Source organism: Pleurodeles waltl, chromosome 1_1 (genome assembly GCF_031143425.1).
Source record: "Pleurodeles waltl isolate 20211129_DDA chromosome 1_1, aPleWal1.hap1.20221129, whole genome shotgun sequence".
Taxonomy (NCBI): Eukaryota; Metazoa; Chordata; class Amphibia; order Caudata; family Salamandridae; genus Pleurodeles; species Pleurodeles waltl.
This window is the reverse complement of record NC_090436.1, coordinates 608,048,159-608,073,625: the sequence shown is the minus strand read 5'-3', so window position 1 is coordinate 608,073,625 and position 25,467 is coordinate 608,048,159. Positions and strand designations below refer to the sequence as shown.

Genomic DNA, 25,467 nt, shown 5'->3' with positions numbered 1-25,467 from the left:
TGGTCCTGGTGGTAGTTGGAGGGGTGAAGTGGTGCATGCATTCCAGGTGTAATGGATATGGGGTAATTGTAGATGATTTACCTGAGCCCATTCCTCCAGTGAGTCCAGTGAGTCCCTCAGGATGCAGGATGGCCAGTACCTTTTCCTCCCAGTCAGTGTAGTTGGGTGGTGTTGGTGGAGGTCCTCCCCCAGTCTTCTGGACTGCAATGTGGTGCCTGTATGCCATGGACCTGACCTTCCTATGCAGGTCGTTCCATCTCTTGCGGATGTCGTCCCTGGTGCGTGGATGGTGTCCCACTGCATTGACCTTGTTGACTATTGTCTGCCATAGCTCCATCTTCCTGGCGATGGGCGTGTGCTGGACCTGTGCGCCGAATAATTGTGGCTCCACCTTCAGAATCTTGTCCACCATGGTCCTTAGCTCCCTTTCTGTGAAGCGTGTGTGTTTGGGGGGTGCCATGGTGAGTGTTATAATGTTGTCTTGTGTGGATCTAGGTGAGGGTGCTCTTGTGTGGTTGGCTGTATGCATCGTCTATTGTGGTGTTCGGTGTCTGCTTCTGGGGTTCTCTGTATTAGTTGGCCTAATTTCATTGCAAAGGATTGTGGAGTGTGTCTGTGAGTGTTTTATAGTGTTGTGGATGTGTGTCAGGTGTGTGGGTTTCAAACTTGCCAATGTATGCACTTCTTGCTGTTGGGTACACTTGCCGCCCGGGGTGGATTGTAACGGCAATGGTCGTTCGGCTTCCACTGACTGCCGCGGTGATTTGTGCTTCATTATTTGGAGGGCGGGGTGTTTGTGTGCTCGGCGGTGGAGGGGTGGGAGGTCCAGCATTTCCACCGACAAGGTCCTGGCAGTGACTGGTGGCAGGGAGATTTTTGTCGGTTTCTGATTTTTTCATCATTATATGGTGGGTTTCTGTTCACTGCCAATGGCGGTCTTCTGTTCGCCATCGCCATGGCGGTCGACGGTGTTTACCGCCGTGTTCATGAGGGCCTAAGCCACTTTCAAGTCCACCCTAAGCAAATACCACCAGCATCTCAAAGATGCTAACAAAGACGCCCTGACAAAGTGCATTGAAGGAAGTGCCAAACACACCAAAGAACTCTTCAGCAATATTAGATTGGATGCAGGATAATGCTGTATGATGGAACTACACATGCCATTACCACGCAGTCTTCATCAAAACTATCCCGTTTACACACATGCCTGTACAACGAAAATGTGAGTTTTTTACAGCTAAGTATACACCCTTTATATTCTATACCAGTGGTTGCCAACCTTTCGACTTCTATGGACCCCCACTTTATCATAATTGGAACCTGTCGACCCCCAGTAGATAATTATTGGAATCCAGGGACCCCCAACACTGAGTCATTGGTGGAAGTCAGGTACCCTGGCCGAAACATTGTTGATGATTTGAAATGCAAAACAATACACAAAAAATACAGAAACAAGCATTCATCAAACATGTGAACAAATGTTAATACATGTTATTTAATTTGCAAACGAATATAAATAAATAAAATAATAATAGGAAGGTTGAATCTTTTCTAAAAAGCCACAAATCATCCATACTATATTCTGTTTTATGCACCAGCACCACTCCCACAAATCAATCTGATGATACTAATTAAATTTTTAGCCTTCAATTGGAAATTCCTTGACCTTTACAGTGTATTTTAAAAATTTCAGTTGTACATTTAGGTCCACACGTACGAACCTATTTTACATTTCTTAATGGACTGAATCGCTATTTTGGTCCGTTAAAAATGCAAAATCTGCAATCGGTATGTATGAATGCTGAAATAACAGTTGCTAAATGCGATTTCTTTGTTTATGTTGTAGGAATCACATTTGAGAAATCGCTAAAATAGGAAATCAGTATTACCGATTTCCTATTTGCGAATTTTTAAGAAATGTATTTTAAAAATCGCAATTAGTGACTGAGCAAAAAAGCCCATTTAAGAAATGCAGTTACCACCAACCTGAAGCAGGTGGTAACCATGTACAAACTATACAAAGTGCCTCACAATGCATCAGGCTCATCCAGAATGGCAGCATTTTACATCCTAGAAAGGTGGCTGAGGATTCAGGCCCTGAGGGACAGGAGGAGGAGGAGATGAGAGAGAATTTTTAGGGTGAGGGACAATCTATTTAATATGACAGAGGAAGAGGTAATAGACAGATATATATACTGTCTAGTCAAGTCATACTTGACCTGATAGCTGATATACAGTCCTATTTACAGGTCCCCTACAATGCATAGCAACCCCCATTCCACCACACATAAAGGTATTATGTTGTCTACATCTACTTGCGACAGTGAGCAACCAGTCAGTCATAGTAGTGGGTGTCACAAAATGCATTATCTAAGTTCCCTCACAAATGTCTTGATGCAATGGTTGCTAAGCTGTGCCAATACATCTTTTTCCCAAATACCCAACAAATATTGCAGCAGGCAAAATTGAATTTCTATAGGATGACACAGTTCCCCAAGGTACCTGGCTGTGTTGACGGAACACATATAGCCATATGCCCCTTCAGCAACAGAATATATTTATAGAAACAGGGAGAGCACCCAGTACCTGAATGTGCAGGTGGTGTGTGACGCCTCATGTGTCATCACAGACCTTGTGTCCAGGAATTCAGGCAGCACACATGATTAATTAATATTCTGCCACAGTGGAATTTACAGCTGACTGGCACAGGGGGAATTTAGTGATGGATTCCTGCTTGGTAAGTTTACCACCTACTCATTACACACACTAGCCAGGAATGTATGTGTCAACTGGTCTAATTGTTTACCCAACCATGCCCCAAAGGTGACAGTGCATAAGCCTTACGGCCATGGATCCTTACACCTTACCTGACTGCTTGGACACCAAGTGAGTGACGATACAACCAGGCACACAAAGCAACACGATCAGTCATAGAGAGAACATTTAGCATACTAAAATCCCACTTCAGGGTCATCCATAAGACAAGACGTGCACTATTATACAGGCCACAAACATGCTGTAAGATATTGGCGACCTGTGTCATGTTGCACAACACAGCAGTGCTGAGGTGACTACAGGATGTCACCATTGAACCGGAAACAGACGAAGATTCTGATGATGAACAACAGCCACTACACAGACCACAAGATGGCAGCTATGCAGCTGAGGGATGGGCTACATGCACAGATATCACCAACAACTACTTCTGAGGTAAGACATGACATGCCTTGGTATCAATGAGAGAACCTACACTTGGCTTAGTGCTTGGTGCACAAAGTAATCACCGTCTTAATTCAGGGATTGTCATTAAGAAAATAAACTGTACAAAGAAAAAGGGTTGCAGGCATGCAACAAATTAACATGAAATGTGCCATGTTTGCCTATTTTTTATGTCCGCTTTCTGTACTCCGCTGTCCTGCAGAGATATCATTTTTAGAATGTTGTTGGGGATCAATCCTAGTGGCACAGGTGTCCAGGGCAGACATTTCACTTATGTTTGAGCCATCCTCTCTCCCAGGCGTTGGTGGGTTGGCTGGCAGAGTGAAAATGTGGGTCTAGAGACTTTCAAGAACCGTTGTCACATGCACAAGGTCCCTGGAGACATTGTGGCAGTAATGTGACATTTCTGTCTGCATGTTTATTGCACGCCTGGCCAGGTTGGAGGTGGCATTGGCCAGCCGGTTCATTGCACGGGTGTGGGCATCAAATCTGGCCATTACATGTCTATGACACAGGCACTGCTGCCTGTGCTCATCTGGCCAATACATGTCTATGACACAGGCACTGCTGCCTGTGCTCCCTCTCCATAACACTGGTCCAGCTCAGTCTAGCTCAGGTGTAGGAAAATGCCACTGTTGGCATTGTTACCCACTAACGTTTTGCCTTTTGTTGATGCCAGCTTTGATTGAAAGTGTGCTGGAACCTTGCTAACCAGGCCCCAGCACCAGTGTTCTTTCCCTAAAACTGTACCTTTGCCTCCACAATTGGCACAGCCCTGGCACGCAGTTAAGTCCCTTGTAAAAGATACCCCTGGTACCAAGGGCCCTGTGGCCCGGGAAGGTCTCGAAGGGCTGCAGCATGTATTATGCCACCCTGGGGACCCGTCACTCAGCACATGCACATTGCCTCACAGATTGTGTGTGCTGGTGGGGAGAAAAAGGCTAAGGCCCTCATTACAACATTGGCGGTAAAAGCCGCTTACGGCAGAGCAGAAGACCGCCAACACACCTCCGCGGCTGCGGAATTCCGCCACAGCTATTATGACCCACAGCTCGGAATCCGCCAAAATTCATACACCCACACAAGTCCGCCACACCAAAGGTCAGTGATAAACTGGCAAAAACAAAACCTCCACCGTCACGCCAACAGAAATAAACCCACACTATCACGACCCACGAATCCACGCAGCGGTCCTTCAACCGCGGTATTCCATTGGCGGTACACACCGCCGTGCTCAAAATACACACACATCTCCAAAACACAGCCACATTGGACAATTCGAAATACACACACCTGATACACATACACACACCACTCCCACACACTCAATACAATATAAAACACACACCCACATTACCAACAAACCCTTACGACCACAAATCACGAACGAAAGCCAGAGAGAGACACCACCATCAACAACACCAGCATCCACAGACACACAACACCATCACCCACATAACTTCCACGCACCTCACACAACACACCACTACATATCAGCACACTTATCACCCCACACACCACCCCACACATCACCTACACCACCCCATGGCACAGCAAAAACACCCCAGGTTCTCGGAGGAGGAGCTCAGGGTCCTGGTGGAGGAAATCGTCTGGGTAGAGCCACAGCTATTCGGATCACAGGTACAGCACACCTCAATTGCAAGGAAGATGGAGCAATGGCGAAGAATAGTGGACAGGGTAAACGCAGTGGGACAGCACCCAAGAAATCGGGAGGACATCAGGAAGAGGTGGAACGACCTACGGGGGCAGGTGCGTTCCGTGGTCTCCAGACACCACCTGGCGGTTCAGTGGACTGGCGGCGGACCCACCTCCTCCCCCACAACTAACAACATGGGAGGAGCAGGTCTTGGCGATTCTGCATCCTGAGGGCATCTGGTAAGTCAAATCTTAACTATTACATCCTCCACCTTACCTGCATGCCACCACATACCCCCACCCTAACCCTCACCTCCATCACTCTAACTCCTCACAAATGTCCCAACATCGCAAACCACACATCCTAACACCAAGCCCTGCATGCAACAACAAAGCATGGACACCCATCACTAAAGCATGCCCACTGCACATACCCATACACCCCCCTAAACCATTGTCACACAAGGTCCCACACAGGAATGCTAGCACTGGGGTACACGGTCACACCTTGACACACACAGATGCAATAATCATGCTTTTATACCCCTGCAGGACCCCTACCCAACGTCACCGAACAGGAGGGTCCACACATGTCCACACCACCAACAGAAGAGGCCCACAGTGATGACAGCACCTCTGTCCAACTGGATCTAGATGACCAGCCCAGCCCATCGGGGACCTCGGGTCAGTCGGTTCCCCACACACTGGCACAGGCCACTACAGAGCTTCCCCCCTCTGGAAACACCAGCACAGCACCCACCCAGCGGTCCCATACCTCCATCCCCAGGACATGTCAATCAGCAGTGTGTCCACCACTACAGGGAACCCAGGCTAACCCACCACCCCAACAACAACAGGGACATGGGGGCAGTGGTAATGGGCACACGGTCTAGGGGACGGAGGCCCAGGAACTCAGGGGAACTGGGAGGGCTGCTGTGCGACAGGGGGCGGACAGGCCCAGGGAACCCACTCTCCACGAGGCCCTCTCCTCCATCATGGGAGCCTACAACCACTCCCAGGAGACGATGGCAACGGTACTGGCCAAGTTTCAGGAGACCCAGCGCCTGCAGGAGGAACAGTATATGGGCTTCAGGGAGGAACTCAGAACCATCAATTCCACCCTGAGCACCATCATAGGGGTGCTGAAGGAAGTACTCAACATCAGGAGGGACACTGTGGCACTACAAGGGGCCCCTGACACTAGCCTGGACGATGAACTGCCCACCACCTCCGCCAGCGCTAGTGGACTGGAGGCACCGCCACAGGACCACCACACCAGCACCCCACCCCCTGCAGAGGGAGAACCACCTCGCAAACGGTCCCTGAGATCCAGGACAAAGACAGAGAACGATGCCAAGACCTCCGCCAAGAAATGAGACCACCCTGATTGTCATCCTACAGTCCCACTTTGTCACCCTGTCCATCCTTAAACTGCCCCAGCTCCACTTCCTATGCCCATTTGGGCAATGCACCTGTGAGACTAATAGACTGGACTCTGCCATGGGCATTCCTCCGCCATCACCCCTGACCATTTTACAACCCCCCTCCAATATTGAGCACTTAAATAAACACCCTTAAAGCACAAAACAATCTGGAGTCTGTCTGTGATTTCGGAATACTGTATTAGCAATAACTGTGGCAAAAAGCTTTTTCATTGGTAATGGCAACATACCTATGTCACACAGCTCTAGTCCATGAGAAATCAAAGCAGATGTCACACAGTGGGACCCACATCTGTGAAATCGTAAGGGAAAGTGACAACTCAGTGACCATACACTGGGTGAAAACGGCAGACAGTAGAGAGGTAGTAGTGTTTAAGTACATGTAGTAGGCAGGTTTGTATTCTTACCTGTGTCTCACTGGAAATGTTGCTGGATCGCTGAGTTCCTGTTGTCTATGTCTTCTTCCTCTGCTTCCTCGTCTTCACTGTCCACAGGCTCCACAGCTACAACACCACCACCATCTGGACCATCCTCCTGCAGAAAAGGCACCTGTCATCGCAAAGCCAAGTTTTGAAGCATACAGCAGGACACGATGATCTGGCACACCTTCTTTGGTGAGTACAATAGGGAAACGCCTGTGAAATGGAGGCACCTGAACCTGGCCTTCAGGAGGCCGAAGGTCCGCTCGATCACCCTCCTAGTAAGCCCATGGGCCTCATTGCAGCGTTCCTCTGCTCTTGTCCTGGGATTCCTCACTGGGGTCAGTAGCCATGACAGGTTGGGGTAACCAGGGTCACCTGCAAATGGCGAGGGACAACTGTTAGACACACACTGAACTGGAGGGATATCCCCAGACCCAGACAACCATTCCCACTGACTAGCTTCCAGGTGCTCACCTAATAGCCACACATAGTGCCTCTGGAGTTGACCCATCACATAAGGGATGCTGCTATTCCGCAGGATGTAAGCGTCAGGCACTGAACCAGGGAACATGGCATTCACATGGGAGATGTACTGGTCTGCCAAACATACCATCTGTACATTCATCGAATGATAACTCTTCCGGTTTCTGTACACCTGTTCACTCCTGTGGGGGGATACCAAAGCGACATGTGTCCCATCAATGGCACCTATGATGTTGGGGATATGTTCCAGGGCATAGAAATCACCTTTCACCATAGGCAAATCCTCCGCCTGAGGGAAAACGATGTAGCTCCGCATGTGTTTCAGCAGGGCAGACAACACTCTGGACAACACGTTGAAAAACATAGGCTGGGACATCCCTGATGCTATGGCCACTGTTGTTTGAAATGACCCACTTGCAAGGAAATGGAGCACTGACAGCACCTGCACTTGAGGGGGGATTCCTGTGGGATGGCGGATAGCTGACATCAGGTCTGGTTCCAACTGGGTACACAGTTCCTGGATTGTGGCACGGTCAAGCCTGTATGTGATTATCACATGTCTTTCCTCCATTGTCGACAGGTCCACCAATGGTCGGTACACCGGAGGATGCCGCCATCTCCTCACATGTCCCAGCGGACGGTGCCTATGAAGGACAACAGCGAGCACAGAGTCAAACAACTCAGAGGTAGGTACCCACAGCTTACACAGAACACCATTCATAATCAAAAAGTGGCCTGTATGTGTGTTGAGTCTAGGCCTAGGTATGTGTGACGCAGTTGAAAATGAAGCCATGTGGGCCCCTGAAATGGCGGCTGCCTGACCTCTAAAGTGGGACAATGGGATGTGAGGTAACTGTGCTGCCGTTGTACACCGTCGCGGTAGGCGGTCGAAGACCACGGCGCAATGCTGCATTGGTTCACATTGGACCCTATGGGCCTCAGGAGCCAATGACGATGTACGCCGGCGGTGACGGTACGCACCGCCGCGGACGTGACCGCCATTTTCTATCTGTTCAATCACTCGATACCTGATCTTCGACAGGAGAGGGCCTACACTGCAAGTGCTGCTGTGACCTCGGTCTGGAAGAGACAATGGCTCGAGTGTCTGGGGAAAGAGCCCCTGCCTTCACATCGGAGGAGCTGGAGAAACTCGTGGACTGGGTCCTCCCCCAGTACACGCTACTCTACGGTCCTCCAGACCAACAGGTAAGTACACTGGGAGCATGATGTATGGGCTATGCCTGTGTAGAGAGGGGTGGATGTAAGAAGGAAGGTGGGAGAGTGCGGCGTGCATGAAACAACAGTGAGTGAATGTGCCACATGGCAAGGGTAGGGATGGGGGCCAATCACTTTGATGGTGAAGTTGGTAATAAGTGTCTCTTCCCCCTGTACAAATCATGTAGGTCAGCGCCCACCAGAAAAAAGATGTTTGGCGTGCCATCGCCAAGGACCTCCGGACCCTGGGGGTCTACCACAGACGGAGCACCCACTGCCGGAAAAGATGGGAGGACATTCGACGCTGGAGCAAAAAGACGGCGGAGGCTCAGCTGGGATTGGCCTCCCAACGTGGGAGGGGTGCCCGTCGCACCATGACCCCCCTGATGTTCAGGATCCTGGCGGTGGCGTACCCGGAGTTAGATGGGCGCTTGGGGGCATCACAGCAGCCACAAGGGGGTGAGTACACTCGCATTCTGCTGACTTTGCGCGCAGTGGAGGGGTCTGGGTGGGGGAGATGGGCTGTGGGTTTCCCTAGGCCAGGGCAAGTTCCGTAGGCAAGGTCCCTACATAAGGCAAGCCATGTGGCACCCCAGCCCACCTCTGTAGAGTGCCAGGTACACCTAGTCATTCCCCTGTGTCATCTATGTGTGCAGATGTCGTCCATAGCCTTGTAGGCCATTTCCCAGGAATTGAACAGTGGACAACCCACCCACTGTAGAGACTTGAGAGACTGTGTCTTTGCACTCCCCAGGATTGAACAGTGGGCATATGGCCCCCTTGTGGATTTGGTGTTGTGCACTCAACCGGCTGAGGTGCCCCCCGTTTCCCTCCCCCTGAGGTGCCTGTTTTGTTGCTCTCTGATGCCTCTGCAGTGTTCTCTCTGTCATGGTCGGGGATCTTGTGTGGGCCTCGCCCATACCGTGTGGGCCCAGTGTTCCACGGACTTAATTGGAGGACTACCTGGACCACTATGCTTGGTATATATTTTGTAAATGGTGTATATATATATATTTTTGCCTACTTGATTTTAATATATTACAATGGTTACACTAATTTTCTATTGTCTTTGCATTCTTCCGGGGGGTTGGGTTGGGGGTGTGTAGCTGTGATGAATCAATATGCATTAGTGTGTGTGTTGTAGTGGGTGAGGGTGGGGGTGGGGGTGTTGCATGTTGCATGTGTGTGTCCCTGTTTTTTCCCTCCCCCCTGCCCTGTGTCGTAGGTGCAGTATTCACCGTGGTCTTCGCCGCCGGCGTTCGTGCTCCTGGTAGAGGAGCAGGAAGACTATCGCAGGGAGAATTTGGAGTTTTGGGTCCATGGTGTCCTCGTTCCTCGTGGGGTGTGTAGAGGTGAGTGTTTTCCCTTTGGAATTCCTGTTTCCGCTGTGTTTTTATCTGCTGTGAATCCACCCCGGAAAAGGTGGTGGATTAGTGGGTTGTAATAGTGTGGGCGGTACATTGTCTCCCGCCTGTCTGTTGGCGGTGACCGCCGCGCTGTTTGTTTGTACCGCCGTGGCGGTCGGAGTGTTAAAGTGGCTGTCTTTGTTGGTGGTTTCCACCACGGTCGTAATTGCAAATTGTTTACCACCGGCCTGTTGGCGGTCTTACTGCCGCTTTAACACCGTCCGCCAGGGTTGTAATGACCACCTAAGTCGGCATGGCATTCCCCTCAGAGTGCCATGGCCATAACTTACTGCCTGTGGCTGAGAAAAGTCACCCCTCTAGCAGGCCTTAAGGCAGGGTGCACTATGCCACAGGTGAGGGCATAGCTGCATGAGCACTATGTCCCTACAGTGTCCAAGTCAATTCTTAGACATTGTAAGTGCAGGGTAGCCATACTGAGTATATGGTCTGGGAGTTTGTCAAAAACCAACTCCACAGTTTCATAATGTCTACACTGAATACTAAGAAGGTTAGTATCAAACTTCTCAACACAATAAACCCACACTGATGCCAGTGTGTGATTTATTGAGAAAGGCACACAGAGGGCATCTCAGAGATGCCTCCTGTATGCCAGCTCTACTGTTAGTGTGTGACTGACCAGTCTGTGCCCGCTTGCCACTTTCAGACGAGTTTCTGACCACATGGGGTGAGTGCCTTTGTGCACTCTGTGGTCAGAAACAAAGACTGTCCTGGGTGGAGGAGCTTCACACCTCCCCCCGCAGGAACGGTAACACCTGGCGGTGAGCCTCAAGGGCTCAAGCCTGGTGTTACAGTGCCCCAGGGCACTCCAGCTAGTGGAGATGCCCGCCCCCCAGACACAGCCCCCACTTTTGGCAGCAAATCCGGGGAGATAATGAGAAAAATAAGGAGGAGTCATCCCCTCAGCCAGGTCCACCCCTAGGGTGACCAGAGCTGAAGTGACCCCCTTCCTTGGAAAATCCTCCATCTTGTTTTGGAGGATTTAGCCCAATAGGGATAGGGATGTGCTCCCCTCCCCAAAGGGAGGGAGCACAAGAAGGTTGTAGCCACCCTCATCTATGCCACATTGGCTACTGCCCTGTGACCCTAACACACCCCTAAATTCAGTATTTAGGGGTGACTCTGAACCCAGGATTTTAGATTCCTGAAGACCTACAAAGAAGAAGGACTGCCTAGCTAAAAAAAAACACAGAGGAGAAGGAAGACGACAACTGCTTTGGCCCCAGCCCTACCGGCCTGTCTCCAACTTCAGAGAACCTGCACCAGCAATGCATCCTGTGGGCCAAGCGACCTCTGCTGACTCAGAGAACTGCCCTGTAACTAAAAAGGATCAAGAACTCCCATGTACAGTGGATCTGTCCAACCAAGAAAGAAGAAACCATCTTTAAAGGGACTCTCACCTCACTCCAGAAGCATGAGTCCCCACCACTCTGCACCCGACTCCCTTGGCCCGTGTCCAGAGAAACCAACAACCCAGCGAGGATCCCCAGGTGACTCCGACAACGTGTCCACCCTGGGCTGACCTCTCTGCACCCCCAAGACGATGCCTACAGAGGGAATCCAGAGGACCCTCCTGACTGCGACTGCCCGGGATGAAGATATCCAAAGCCTGGAGAAGCACTGCACCCGCAGCCCCCAGGGCTGTGAGAAACCGACAACAGGTGCAGCAGTGACCAGAAGGTGGCCCTCACCCTTGCCCAGTCAGTGGCTGGCCCAAGAAGCCCCTCTGTGCCCTGCCTGCAACGTCTGAGTGACCCCCGGGTCCCTTCATTGAATCCTATTGCAAACCCGATGCTCTGTTTGCCCAATGCACCCGGCCGCCCTTGTGCCGCTGAGGGTGTGTTTTGTGTGCCTACTTGGGGCCCCCCAAGTGCTCTACTAAACACCCCTGGTCTGCCCCCCGAGGACAGGGGTACTTACCTGCCAGCAGACCAGAACCGGAGCACCCCGTCTCCATAGGCGACCATATTATTTTGTCTCCTCTTTGACTTCTGCACCTGACCGGCCCTGTGTTGCTGGTGCTGGATGTTTGGGGTTGACTTGAATCCCCAATGGTGGGCTACCAGTGCCCCGGAGACTGAACTTGTAAGTGCTTTACTTACTGTATTAACCAAACTGTACTTATCTCCCCCAGGAACTGTTGAAATTTGCACTGAGTCCACTTTTAAAATAGCTTAATGCCATTTTATGAAAAGCTGTGTTCATTACTGTTTTGGTTCAAAGTTCTAACTATTCTTATGCAAAGTACCTTACATTTAATGTACTTGCCTGCAATCTGAATCTTGTGGTTCTAAAAATAAATTAAGAAAAGAATATTTTTTGATATAAAAACCTATTGGCCTGGAGTTAAGTCACTGAGGGGCATATTTATACTCCGTTTGAGCCGCATTTGCGTCGTTTTTTTTAACGCAAATTCAACGCAAAACTAACTCCATATTTATACTCTGGCGTTAGACGCGTCTAGCGCCAAAGTCCATGGAGTTTGCGTCACTTTTTAGCGTGGACACCTACTTTGCGTTAATGATATGCAAGGTAGGCGTTCCCGTCTAAAAAACTGACTCCGAGGAATGTGCGCCGTATTTACACTCCCGGGCAAAAATCACGCCCGGGAGTGGGCGGGTCAAAAAAAATGACGTTCAGCCGCTTTTGCGTCGTTTTTTAGCGCCAGGTCAGGGCAGGCGTTAAGGGACCTGTGGGCTCGGAAGGAGCCCAGAGGTGCCCTACCATGCCCCCAGGGACCCCCCCTGTCACCCTTGCCCACCCCAGGAGGACGCCTAAGGATGGAGGGACCCATCCCACTGAACATAAGGTAAGTTCAGGTAAGTAATTATTTTATTTTTTTGTGGCATAGGGGGGCCTGATTTGTGCCCCCCTACATGCCACTATGCCCAATGACCATGCCCAGGGGACAGAAGTCCCCTGGGCATGGTCATTGGGCAAGGGGGCATGACTCCTGTCTTTGCTAAGAAAGGAGTCATTTCAATGGGGGTTGGGAGTTTAAAAAAATGGCGCAAATCGGGTTGAGGCGAAAATTTTGCCTCAGCCTGACTTGCCCCATTTTTTGGCGCCCAAGCTCCATATTCCCCTACGCCGGCGCTGCCTGGTGTACGTCATTTTTTTTCACGCACACCAGGAAGCTCCGCCGGCTAACGCCGGCTAACGTCATTGAATAAATACGGCGCCCGCATGGCGCTTCAGAATGGCGTTAGCCGGCGTTACATTTTTTGACGCACAACTGCGTTGGCGCAGTTGTGCGTCGAAAAGTATAAATATGGCCCTGAGTGTGTGTTCTCATTTAATGCTTAAGTGTGTACAACAAATGCTTAACACTACCCTCTGATAGGCCTAACTACCTGACCACACTACCACAAATAGAGCATTAGTATTATCTATTATTGCCTCTGTCAAACTTCTTGGGGAACCCCTGGACTCTGTGCACCCTATATCTCATTTTGATTTAGTATATACAGAGCCAGCTTCCTACCTACTATAACTGCTGAATTTCTCCTGTTTTGTACGAGTAAATTCAGAACCTAACTTTAGCGTCCATGTAAACTTTGGGTTTTTTAGTGACTTTCTAAGGTTTTTTTTTTCATTCTATTTCTTAACTATAACATCCCTGTAGCCTTTGTTTTTTTCAGTGAATTTTGAAAGTTTTTTAAAACATTTATTTCCTAACTATAGCATCCCTGTAACCTTTGCTTTTTTCAGTGATTTTCTAAGGTTTTTATTCTATTTCCTAACTTTAATGCCTCTTTAACCTTTTCTAATTTTATTGAACTTCTAAGGTTTGTTTAAGTGTATTTCAAAACTATGACTTGTGTATAATGTTTGGGTTTATTAGGTAAGTATAATTTTTTTCTTGGAGCAAACTTAGATATTAACCCCAGATGTCTGGGAAAAAAGTGTTAGGAATCTTTTCATTACACTCTCTGCCACAATGAAATACACCAACCCTGTACTGTATTGCAAATTGAACTGAAGAGCCCAATCCTTCTTATAAAAGTGCTGCTGATATTGTTTTATACTTTATTCGGTATTTACACAGTTCTGAAGAAGTATTGTAATATTATTATTTTTTTTACTTAAGTTTGGAACAGCAGCACCATCCATGGTTCCGAAGAGGCAGAGAGGCGAAGCTCTATGGTTTCTGTTCTGATTATGTGACCGGAATTAATCTGTGATTCGGATCCACGGATTTGCAATAACTTAAAAAAAAAAAAAACAATTACAGTATGCCCCTCATTCTTTCCCATATAAACAGAAGACTGAACATATTTACAACTCATATATAACACAATTCTTACATTACAATTTTCATGGAACCGCAACTCCAGTTTGGAACCGTGGAGCAGCTCAATGTGTGAAGAGCAATCTCACATTACATTTGTAACTTTTGAACCACACCTAGTTTTAGGTAGGGCCACTCCCTAAAACAGTTATTGTCTGCTAACTCTTGAGGGAGATGCATCTCAGCTGTGATGCTCCTGCTACAGAACTTTCCAGAATGGCTGAAGGAAGTGCGTCACCACTACATGCACAGTGTCAAGATATTCCTGAAGAAGATGATTCTCAAAAGTTGCCTTCTTCATGAAGAAAGGAGAGTGATGTATGGAAATGTTTTACCATACCAAAAAACCTCTCTTGTCATACATCAAAGAAATATAACCACTGAACTTCAATTATGTGAAAACATCTGCGCACAATCCATGAACGGGCATACCAATGAAAGACGCGAGAAAAATAACTGACACATTTCGATGTACAACCTGGTACATCATAATCTTGCCAAGCTACTGCTCAGAATATCAGTATGCCAGTCACATGCACCAAATTAGGTCAAATGGTAACATCCTGCAGCATTTGCCATAATCTTGTGGTTACAGAATTTAAAAATGTAAACAACTTCTTTTTGCCGGTCAAAAACCACATTGCTATTTTTTATTACAAGGTTTTCTTCAAACTAGCTGTTATTGCACAAAATTGTGCTTTCATAATGCAAATGCATTGCATTTAAGTTTCTTCCAAGTTCCAAATACATTTTCTGAAAAAAAAAAAAAAAAAAAAGAATTTAAAACTTGATCTATCAACTACAAAAAAAATAGTTCTTGTTAGAACCACCACTGAATCAAACAAAGAGCTGCATTCAAGTCTTTTTTACTCATCAGTATTTCCATGCCTGTGTGAGTCCATATATAACTTTTCATTTCCATGTATAAGTATATTTAGCAGTTCCAGTCTAGGTGTCTTAGTCTGTCCATAATTGTGTCCCTGGGTGTGTTACTGTTTGTGTAAATCTGATCCTGGGTATGCCAATGTATATTATAGTGTCTACCTGTATGTTTGAATGGAAGCATTACTATATAACTGGCTTTGTTAGTTTCTGCATTAGTGTCTGCCTGGGTCTCTCAGTGGATGTATCAGTGTGTACCTTGGTGTGTTAGTGTGTGTATCAATGTGTTGCTGGATGTATTAATCTGTACATCAGTGTGCATTTGAGTGTGCTAGTGTATGCAATCATATTGGTCTGGGTTTGTCAATGCCTGCACCATTTTGCATTTGGGTGTGTCAGTGTATGCATTAGTATCTGTATGGCTGTATCAGTGATTGCATAAGTTAGTACATGACTGTCTTAGTGTATGCATGAGTTTCTGCCTGGCTATGTCAGTGTACGCATCAGTGTGTGCTTGTGTGTGATAGTTTATACATCAGTGTACTCCTAGGTGTGTGACACTCTACCCATCTCTCTCTCCCTGGGTATCTCAGTTTATACATCACTGTACATCTAAATGATTCTCTGAATACATCAGTGTCCACTTCGCTGCATCACGGCATGCACCAATATGTGCCTGGATCTGGCAGTAGATTCAGAATTGCATCCCTGGATGTATCAGTAAATGTAAGAGAGTGTGTCTGACTGTATCACTGTATACCTCAGTGAGTGCCTGTCTCTCTCAGTCTATAGATAAGTGTGTATCTCTGTTGTCCCACTAAATGCATTACTGCATGCTTAAGTGTCTCACCTGGTTGTGTCAGTGCATGCAAGTACGCATGCCAGGGTGTGTCACTGTACTCATTAGTACGCGTCGGGGATGTTAGTCTAGACATCACAGTATGCATAGGCGTGTCAGTGTACAGATCAGTGGGTGCCTAGGTGTGTCAGTGTATGCATTAGTGCGTCCCTGTTTGTGTTATTGAATCTATCAGTGTGAAACCTGGTATATGGCTTTGTTATATTGGTATCTGCATTAGTGAATTCACAAGTGGTTTTATGGCTATTTCACTAGATACGAGACTGACTGTATCTTTTCCTTCTTAGCTATAAAAGTACAATATGTTCTAGTAGAGTGCATATATACCTGGGCATGGGCCTCTACAACCTTTCATCTCTGTCACTAAAACTCAGAACAACATGTTTCATCTTTTAATAAGAATACACTCTCTTCTATAGTCTACATGCATCTCACTTTACGGGTGACTTTTCTCACAACACACAGTATAAACCTACTTAAACACGTTTTCCAATGTCAAGTGTACTTAAAATTAGAACTGTGTACCTATGCTCACAATTAGTACCCTAAACCATATTTAAATCATAATGGCCCATTTTTATACTTTTTTGGAGCCGCATTTGCATAATTTTTTGACGCAAAATCTGCGCAAACTTACAAAATACAATTGTATTTTGTAAGTTTGCACCACTTTTGCGTCAAAAAGCAGTGCAAATGCGGTGCTAAAAAAGTATAAATATGGGCCAATGTATACAAATAAGAATCTATATTATCAGTGTACCAAACTACATATTGAATTCAGTACATTACATCCTAAATACATCTCTTACTGCAGCCTATATACTTAAATTATCTGTCTATATCAATATACAAGTGGTTGTTAATGTCTCTAAATGAGTATAAGTCTCCCTTTATATTTGCATTATTTTCTATCTCCTTAATACTATACATTAGACAGTATACACATACCTTAACACAGAACGTGCACCTTTAACACAATAAAAAATAAAAACACGTTTTTCTCTTCTATAGACACAGCAACCTCCTCTTCAGCCTACATACAGTATATCTAACCCCTTCACGTTCTACACCAAAAAACATTCAACCTGATATACTTCACTCATATTAAAGTCTAACTCATAATGAAATACCTTCTATCATCTCTCAATAGATGTGTGACGCGCTGCATGAATTCTGTATTGCTTTTATACATACTCATTTCTGTATAGACAAACGCGTTACATTTTTAGAACTCAATTTAACATTTTTAACCATTAAACTACTCATTAGTGCATTCTTCATACTAGCTTCAGCATATATGAGGGATCACCTTAATATACTGATAGAAACTGGAAACATCCATGAAACCCCATATCCAAGTTCTGCTGAATACCCTTTTTATATAATGAATTACTTGTATAATGTCTTTACATAAATCGGAAACTTAGTATTTATATCTTTTATAGTATTTTGTGAACACACTGCTCACTTTCTCCAACCTAATATTGATTTATGCATATACTAACACTTTCTAAAATAAAGTACATTTCACTACACATACCTGCAGATTCTCTGTTTCTCTTTCAGTATCAGTTAGAATTTCTTCTCAATTGGCAAAGCTCACTAAACCAACCACAAGAATGGAAGTCCACTCTCTCGCAGGCAACCAGTAATGCAAACCTCTTCAACTCTCCTTCTAAAGTTTACTGAGTCAGTAAATCAATCACAATCTCCCTTTCATATTGATACAATGTTCTACAACTTCTCACTGCTTTGTATAGTTAACCCTTTGCAGTGCCCCTGAAAAGTTAGCCAATGCTGGATGAGTTTTGCCAGATCAGCGGATCTACCGCGGGGCTTAGCGCGGCCCCCTGTGTAAATTTCACAGATCCACTGGGAATTTCGAAAATTATTTTCTGATCTTATAAAAAAAAAACATCCATATAAACATTTTTTTAGAACACAAAACTAAATCATAACATTAAATAACCATTATGAATCATTACTGCCTCTAAATATATATAGTAAATCAAAGTAACACTCTAGTCTTTTTTTCTGTTACCCCTTTTCCTCATGCTCCTCTAGCTCTGTTACCACGGTTACACAGTATGCAACATTCTGCTGCAACGGGTCACAAGTTGATAACAATTTCTGATTAGAGCATGCTTAGTTTCAAGCCACATTTAGCATGTGTGGTTGATTATTTCAGAGTAAACATTTCACAGCTATGTTGACTGTTTTCCAATGTTTCTAAACCCAGTCCAACATATACTTACAATTCACATAACCTCACTACCTACCTTCCCCCAAACAATATCTACAACAGCCAATGGAATCACTTCTTTCAGACTGTACCTACTACCATCCATTTAAACTGAATTTCATTTCCTACCAGCCCCATTCAGCTATCTCCTGTGTGCTTCTCCAGATAACCTCCAAGATGTTCAGAGTGTGGATTGTAGGTCACAGCTTTGTGTTTTGGACAGAGAGAGTGCAAAAAGAAGTGGTATTGACAGGGACCTATGTTTGTCTAATGTGTATATTACTTGGATTGGCCAAAGAGGGTTAAAGTGGAATCTATTACTTCCTTTAGTTAAAACTATTGAGGATTGCCAACATCCAGACCTTATGATTGTACACTGTGGTGGCAATGACCATGTGTAGTCACAGGAGTTGCTTTGGAAATTCTAATGAAAGAAATCTTAGGAAAATTAATGAAACTCTTCCAACACACTGCCTTGGTTTTTTCAAACATTTGCCAAAGGCAGAAGTGGAATTAGTCAGCTCAGTTCTGCCTACAAATAGAGAAATCCATGAAACATGTCAATAAAACTGTTTCTGCATTCCAGAGGGACCATAACATGATTTCTATATACCACAACAACTTACAATTTGATGTATAGGGTATATACATAAATGACAGAGTTCACCTAAAAGAGAAAGACAGCAAAATGTTCATGCATACCTTGAGAGACTGTATCCTCTCTCATGTGTAGTAATTACCTACACATCGTAAACACAAAGGCTCTTTTCAGAGCTCATCTATTACCCAAATACACATATATTTCTATTTATGTACTTCTTTTTTTAACAAGCTTGCTCGGATTAGCGAATGACACAGCAGATCTAGTAAAAGGGAAAAAATCACTTTTTTGGATACAAGGGTGGATGTGACAGTGTCTCTCTGAGTGTGAGAGTGAGTGTGACACTGTCTTTGTAGGTGTGAGAGTGCTTGTAACAGTGTCTGTCTGAATGTCAGACTGAGTGTGAGAGTAGCTGTCTGAGAGTGAGTGTTAGAGTGGATCTTTGGGTTTCACACTGCATGTGAGAGTCTCTATATTAGTGTGAGACTGAACTTGAGAGTCTGTGTCTGGGTGTGAGAGGGAGTGTGACAGTGTCTGCCTCGATGTGAGAGTGTCTCTCTGAAGTGTGAGAATGTCCGTGTACATGTGACAGTGGATGTAACAGCATCTCTGTAGGTGTGAAAGTGGCTGTCACCACAGTGTCTGCCTGGATGTCAGACTGGGTGTGAGAGTACCTGTCTGGGTGTGAGTGTTAGATCTGGCATCCTTGGTGTGGTCTCCCTTGTCTTTTTTGCCTCTGCTTCCTACATTTTGACTGTGAGCTGGACTCTGTTTTTGGTACTCCAGGCACTTAACCACTGCTGACCAGTGCTAAAGTGCAAGTGCTCCCTGTGTAAATTGTATGTATGATTGTCTTTTCCATAATTGGCATATTTAATTTACTAGTAAGCCCCTAGTAAAGTGAACTAGAGGTGCACAGGGCCTGTAAATCAAATGCTACTAGTGAGCCTGCAGCACTGATTGTGCAACCCACATGAGTAGGCCAGTAAACATGGCTCAGACCTGCCACTGCATTGTCTGTATGTGCAGTTTTTAAAATGCCAATTTCACCTGGCAAGTGTGCCCACTTGCCAGGCCCAAGCCTTCCCTTTTTCTGCATGTAGGGCACCCCTAAGGTAATCCCTAGGTAACCCCATGGGCAGGGTGCAGTGTATGTTAAAGGTGGGACATGTACTGATGTGTTTTACATGCCCTAACAGTGAAATACTGCCAATTTTGGTTTTCACTGTTGCAAGGCCTATCTCTCTCATAGATTATCATGGGGCTGCCTTTAAATATTCTTAAAGTGCAGTTTCCTTTTGAGAGCTGATAGAAACCTCTAAACTCACAATGGAACAATTTATATTTTAATGAAGTTGGTTTTTAGATTGTTAGTTTGAAAATGCCAGTTTTAGAAAGTAGGCATTATCTTGCTTAAACCCTTCTGTGACTCTGCCTTTTTGTGGATTCCCTGTCTGGGTCATACTGACAGTTCGGCTGTTTTGAATCTCCTCTAGACTGTGACACAAAGGGAGCTGGGGTGTAGCCTGCATATCCTGATGGGCCAACTGGGCTAGAGTGGAGGGAGGAGTGGTTGCTTACACCTGAAAGGGCTGTGCCTGCCCTCACACAATGCATTCTCCAGCCCCCTGGTGTTTGTCTTCAGCCTGGCATGGGCAAGGCATGATCCTGTAAACAGAGACTTTTCTTTGAAGTTGGGCAACTTCAAAGGCAGAAAGGGGTATAAGTACTGGACACAAAACCCCAGACTTTAGATTGCTTCAAGATTTGCTTCTGGTACCAAGAGGAACCTCTGACAAGGAGAAGAGCTGAGGAGAAGTGCTTCCCCTGCCTGTGACTGTGCTTTGTTGGGCTATCCTGCAGTTGCTGCTTCTGCCTGTAAAAGGGGACAAAGACTGGACCTTGTGGTATATTCCTGTTTGAGAAGAATCTCCAAGGGCTTGGACTGAGCTTGCCCCCTGTTCTGAAGTCTCAGGGTCATCATCTGTCAGCACCGGGTCTCTCTGCTGAGACTCCTGCCATGCCTAGTGGCGCCTAAACCAGTCCCTGGGCCCTCGAAAGGAGAAGCTGGTGGAAAATCAAGAAGATCCAAGGAAACCAACTTTGGACAACTCCGGACTGAAGCTGCTGCCGAATCCCGCTGGCACGATGCTGATGTGGCCTACCTAAACTCTGAGACTACGTGGAAGTCCTGCATCACGTCGTGACCGCCAGACACCGACTCTGCCGGAAGTGCGTGGATCCAAAGCTACGCACCAATGACACCTCACCTCCACCGCTCCACAGCAAGGACCCGATACCTCTTCATGATGCCTCTGCTCCTTCACTCCGCAGCACCAGAAACCAACGTCGCCTTGGATCCAGCGACGCCACAATCCCCGACTCTGTGCACCAGCTTGTTTCCTCATTTTCACAAGGTACTGCACCTGGGGGTTCGTGTGACTCCGTGACCGGCGCCATTGGCGTTGAATTGTATTGTATTTGTATTTTTAGGCCCTATATTGAAGTTTAATCTTTAAAAAATTCATAACTTTGCCCGTCTAAGTTGGATTTTTGTCGTTTTGGTCTTGTTTTCCTCAGATGAATATTGGCTATTTTTCCAACCTGGTCTTGAGTCATTCTGAAATGTTTTCACTGTATTACTGTGTCTGTTAGTCCAAGTACTTTACACATTGTTTCTAGGTTAAGCCTTTCTACTCGTGCCAAGCTACCAAGGGGGTCAGCAGGGGTTAATCCGGCGTGTTTCTCCTTTGCCCTGACTAGACTGAGAGTCCTTGCTTGGACAGGGGGTAACCTGATTGTCAACCAAAGACCCAATTTTTAACACTGGTGATCAGCAGTGAGGATTGAACTTGTATTTGTACTTGACATACATTGATTAAGTGTGCACTACTAATTTCAGTGCAGACCATTACGTAACCACATACCACTTACTTTTGTGATTTTGCTTTTTTCTCTTCTTGGACTTCAACCACTTCCATTTTTTAACTGTATTTCTCATTGAAAACCCTTTGTTCTACTTTGGAAGTTTGCACTTTTGACTTGCCATTATGCCTCAATCTGTAGATGCACCAGCTGCAGCTGTTATTGAGTTGGAGAAGCTGGAAAATTATACAGTTGCCCAACTGAAAGAGTTCAATAAGAATCTTGCTTGTCCCATTAGGGGCTCCACCAGGAAGGAGGAGCTGCAAAAGCACTGAGGGCCTGGGTGACAGCCCAGGAGGTTAGGGGACACACAGAGAAAGAGATTGTCGGTGAGGAGGTGCAAGACAGCCATGAAGGCATAGTTGTGGTGCCTGTACTACCTGGGGTGAGAGTTTCCAGGGTGGGTAGCAGTGTGCCCTCTAAGGGTCTGACTCCTGAAGAGTTGCAGGATAGGAAATAAGAGAGGGTGCACCAATTTGAGTTGGAGAAGCTCAAAATGGAGATGAAGGCGAGGAGGCTGGACATTAAGGAGAAGAAGATACGCCTGGCTCATGAGCTTAGTTTGAGGGAACTAGATCAGAGGAGCCAGTCTAAAGGAGATGGTGACAACAGTACCACAGTGCAGCCTGAGAGGAGGGTGCACATTCCTAAAGACCTAGTTAAGGATTATAAGAGGGAGGATGATATCTACTTGTGGTTTAAGGAGTATGAGTCTGCTGTCCACATGAACATGGTCCCTGAAGCATATTGGGGGCAGGTCTGTGGAAGCACTTTGAGGTGGAAGGGAGGGGCACCTTGACATCCTTAGGGGATCCTCAGGGAATTACCTACACCATAATTAAGGACGCCCCAAGGTATGGTCTCACCCCTGAGCAGTATAAAGACAAATTTAGGTCCTACAAGAAAAAGGAATCCCAAACATGGTTAGAATGTCTTGACTATTTCTGCAGGTCACTGGGTGGCTGGGTGAAGGGCAGTAAGGTAACAACTTATGAGGGGCTTTACAACTTAATTGCTTGCGAGCACTTGTACAGTCTTTGTTTTCCAGAGCTGCGCCACCATCTGATTGACAGCAAGCTGACTGACCCCAGGAAGCGGAGCACTGGAAGAGCACCAGGGTCCAAAGGAGGTATGGGGGAGACCACGCCAAGGGTGGGCAGGTTCCCTCTCAGAAGAAGTGAGGTTTAAGGGTAAACAAGGCGAGTTCTCTAAAGGGCCCCAACCTAGTTCCCATGGTAAGCATTCCCAGGCCCAGTTGAAAAGAAGCCATGGTTTTTGTAAGGGAAACCAGCAGAGGGGGGGGGTCCCCGCAAGTGTTATGTATGTGACCAGGTGGGTCATGTTAAGGGAGATCACAAATGTCCCAAGTGAACACTGGCACCCACTGGTGCTCAGTCACAAGGTTTGGCCAGTGTAGGGCTGGGGTAGGAGTTGGTCCCATGTGGGTGGGGGCCAGCTGACATGACCCTTGTCTCACTAGGGGACAGTGAATGGTCCAGAGAACCCTTGTGCCTGAAAACACTAAAAAGTACAGGCAGTGGGTGACCATCAATGTAAAGAGGGTGGAGGCTCTGAGAGACACAGGAGCTGGTGTGACTACTGTGAGAAGTCACCTGATGTCTGAGGAGCAGGTAGTTCCCCATGCACTTCACCAAGTAGTTGCGGTAGACAACTCAGAGTGCCTGTGCAGAGTGGAGCAGTTTCCCTTTGAATGGGGGGGTCTCAGGTTCCTTGAGAGTGGGTGTGAGCCCAACCATTCCTGTAGATTGTCTGTGTGGCAATGACCTGGAGGATTCCCCTTGGAAGGTGGTGGAATGCAGGTCCCACTTGGAGATGTTGGGTCTGCCTGCGTGAGTGTGTGTCCACCCCATCAATGGCAGCCCGTCAGGGTAATCAGGAGTCCAGGGCCTGAAAGAGTGGCCCAGGTGCCTACCAGAAGGAGGAAGGGCTAAGGGCATGGTAAACCCACCCCAGAAATTCCCACGGCCCGGGAGGAAGCAGAACCTGAGGGGAATGCCCGGGAGCCTACAGAGGAACAGGTGGCTGAACTGGGGTAGGAACCCAAGCTGACTTAGTGGCAGCAGGAAGGGGGACCCACCAGGGAAGCATTCTATGAGGCACAGAAAGTATGGCCTACTCTAGAGGGTTTGTGGCAGCAGGCTGCAGACCAGGCATCTGGCAAAGAGTCTGGATCACTCTTGATCTATTGAGAGGGTGGCCTCCTAAATAGTGAGTCTAAGGTTGCTGAGTCTGGGTCGGCCAGTATGCTAGTGGTACCCAGAGCCTTCCTACTGGGTTTGCCTCATGATGTGCGTTTAGCTGGAGATTTGAGGGACTTTGAACAGCTTGTCACCCACTTTTACTGGCCCGAAATGCGCAGGCACTCAGATACACACTGTAGGTCTTGCCAAACTTGTCAGGCAAGTGGCAAGAGTGGGGGGAAATGTAAGGCTTCCCTCCAGCCTTTTCCTGTGGTCAGCATCCCCTTTGAAAGGCTTGGTATTGACATGGGGCCTCTGGATCCCAAAACAGCTATGGGCCACAGGTTAATCCTAGCCTTGGACCATCCCACCCGGTACCCAGAAGCTATCCCTCTGAGGTCAATCACAGCCCCTGTGGTGTGACATGCATTGATAGGGGTTTTTACCCACATGGGCTTCCCCAAGGAGGTGGTATCTGATAAAGGTACCAAATTCATATCTAAATATATGAAGTCTCTATGGACCACCATTCCTTACCACCCCCAATGAAACGATCAAGTTGAGAGATTCAACCGCACCTTGAAGTTCATGATTATGGGCATGTCAGAGCCCTTGAGGCATAAGTGGGACGTCCTCTTGCCATGCCTTCTATCCACCTACAGGGAAATGCCACAAAAGGGTTTTGGATTTAGCCCTTTTGAGTTATTGTATGGCCACCCTGTCAGGGGAACTTTGGGTTTGGTTAGGGAAGGCTTGGAGAAAGCCTCCAGTAAGCCCTCCCCCAGGATGTATTTAGCTACATGCTGGCTTTTAGTAACCAGACTTCGCGCTTCAGGAAGCTCGCTACAGAGAACCTGGAAGCAAGTCAGGAAGATAATGAAACAGTAGTAAGACCAGAATGCCACTCTGGTTGAGTTTCATCCTGGGCAAAAAGTGTGAGTGATGGCGCCAGTGGAGCCTCGCACTCTCCAGGACAAGTGGTCTGGGCCTTTTGAGGTGGTGGAGAGTAAAAGTGATGTCACTTACCTGGTGCTTGCAGACTCCTAGGAACCATATGAGGGTCGTACGTGTGAACTGCCTCAAGTCTCACTTTGAGAGGACAGAGGTGACAATGCTCCTAGCAAAAAATTATGGGGTGGAGGAAGAGAGTGAGCCTCTTCCTGACCTCCTGTTTGCTAAGGAGAATGATGGGTCTGTGGAGGGTGTGAACCTACACCCCCTCACTGACCCCAGAGCAACAGAGGGACTGTCTCCAGCTGCTGTGACTGTTTGCCTCATTGTTTTCCTTGATCCCAGGGGTCACTCATTTGTGTACACATGATGTGGACACTGGGGACAGTCCACCTGTGAAACATAAAGTTTACAGGGTGACTGACAAGGTCAGGGCCAACATTAAGGATGAGGTATCCAAAATGTTAGCTCTTAGGGATATTGAGTTCTCCAGTAGCCCTTGAGCCAGTCCTGTGGTCTCAGTCCCAAAAGCTGCTGCTCCAGGTGCCACTCCAGAACTCAGGTTCTGTGTGGATTACAGGGGACTGAATGCGGTCACTAAGACTGACGCGCAACCCAGCCCCCGAGCTGATGAGCTCATTGATCGTCTAGGGG

General features: G+C 46.9%; 1 long non-coding RNA gene across 1 annotated transcript in view; it reads right to left on the bottom strand.

Annotated features, from left to right (window-relative positions):
• Nucleotides 1-14,776: 14,776 nt before the first annotated feature.
• Nucleotides 14,777-25,467, bottom strand: part of LOC138283134 (uncharacterized) — a 100,541-nt gene continuing 89,850 nt past the window's right edge. Inside the window, exon 3 of the long non-coding RNA XR_011201111.1 lies at nucleotides 14,777-14,905. This is a non-coding gene — a long non-coding RNA (uncharacterized lncRNA). The remainder of the gene's footprint in view (nucleotides 14,906-25,467) is intronic.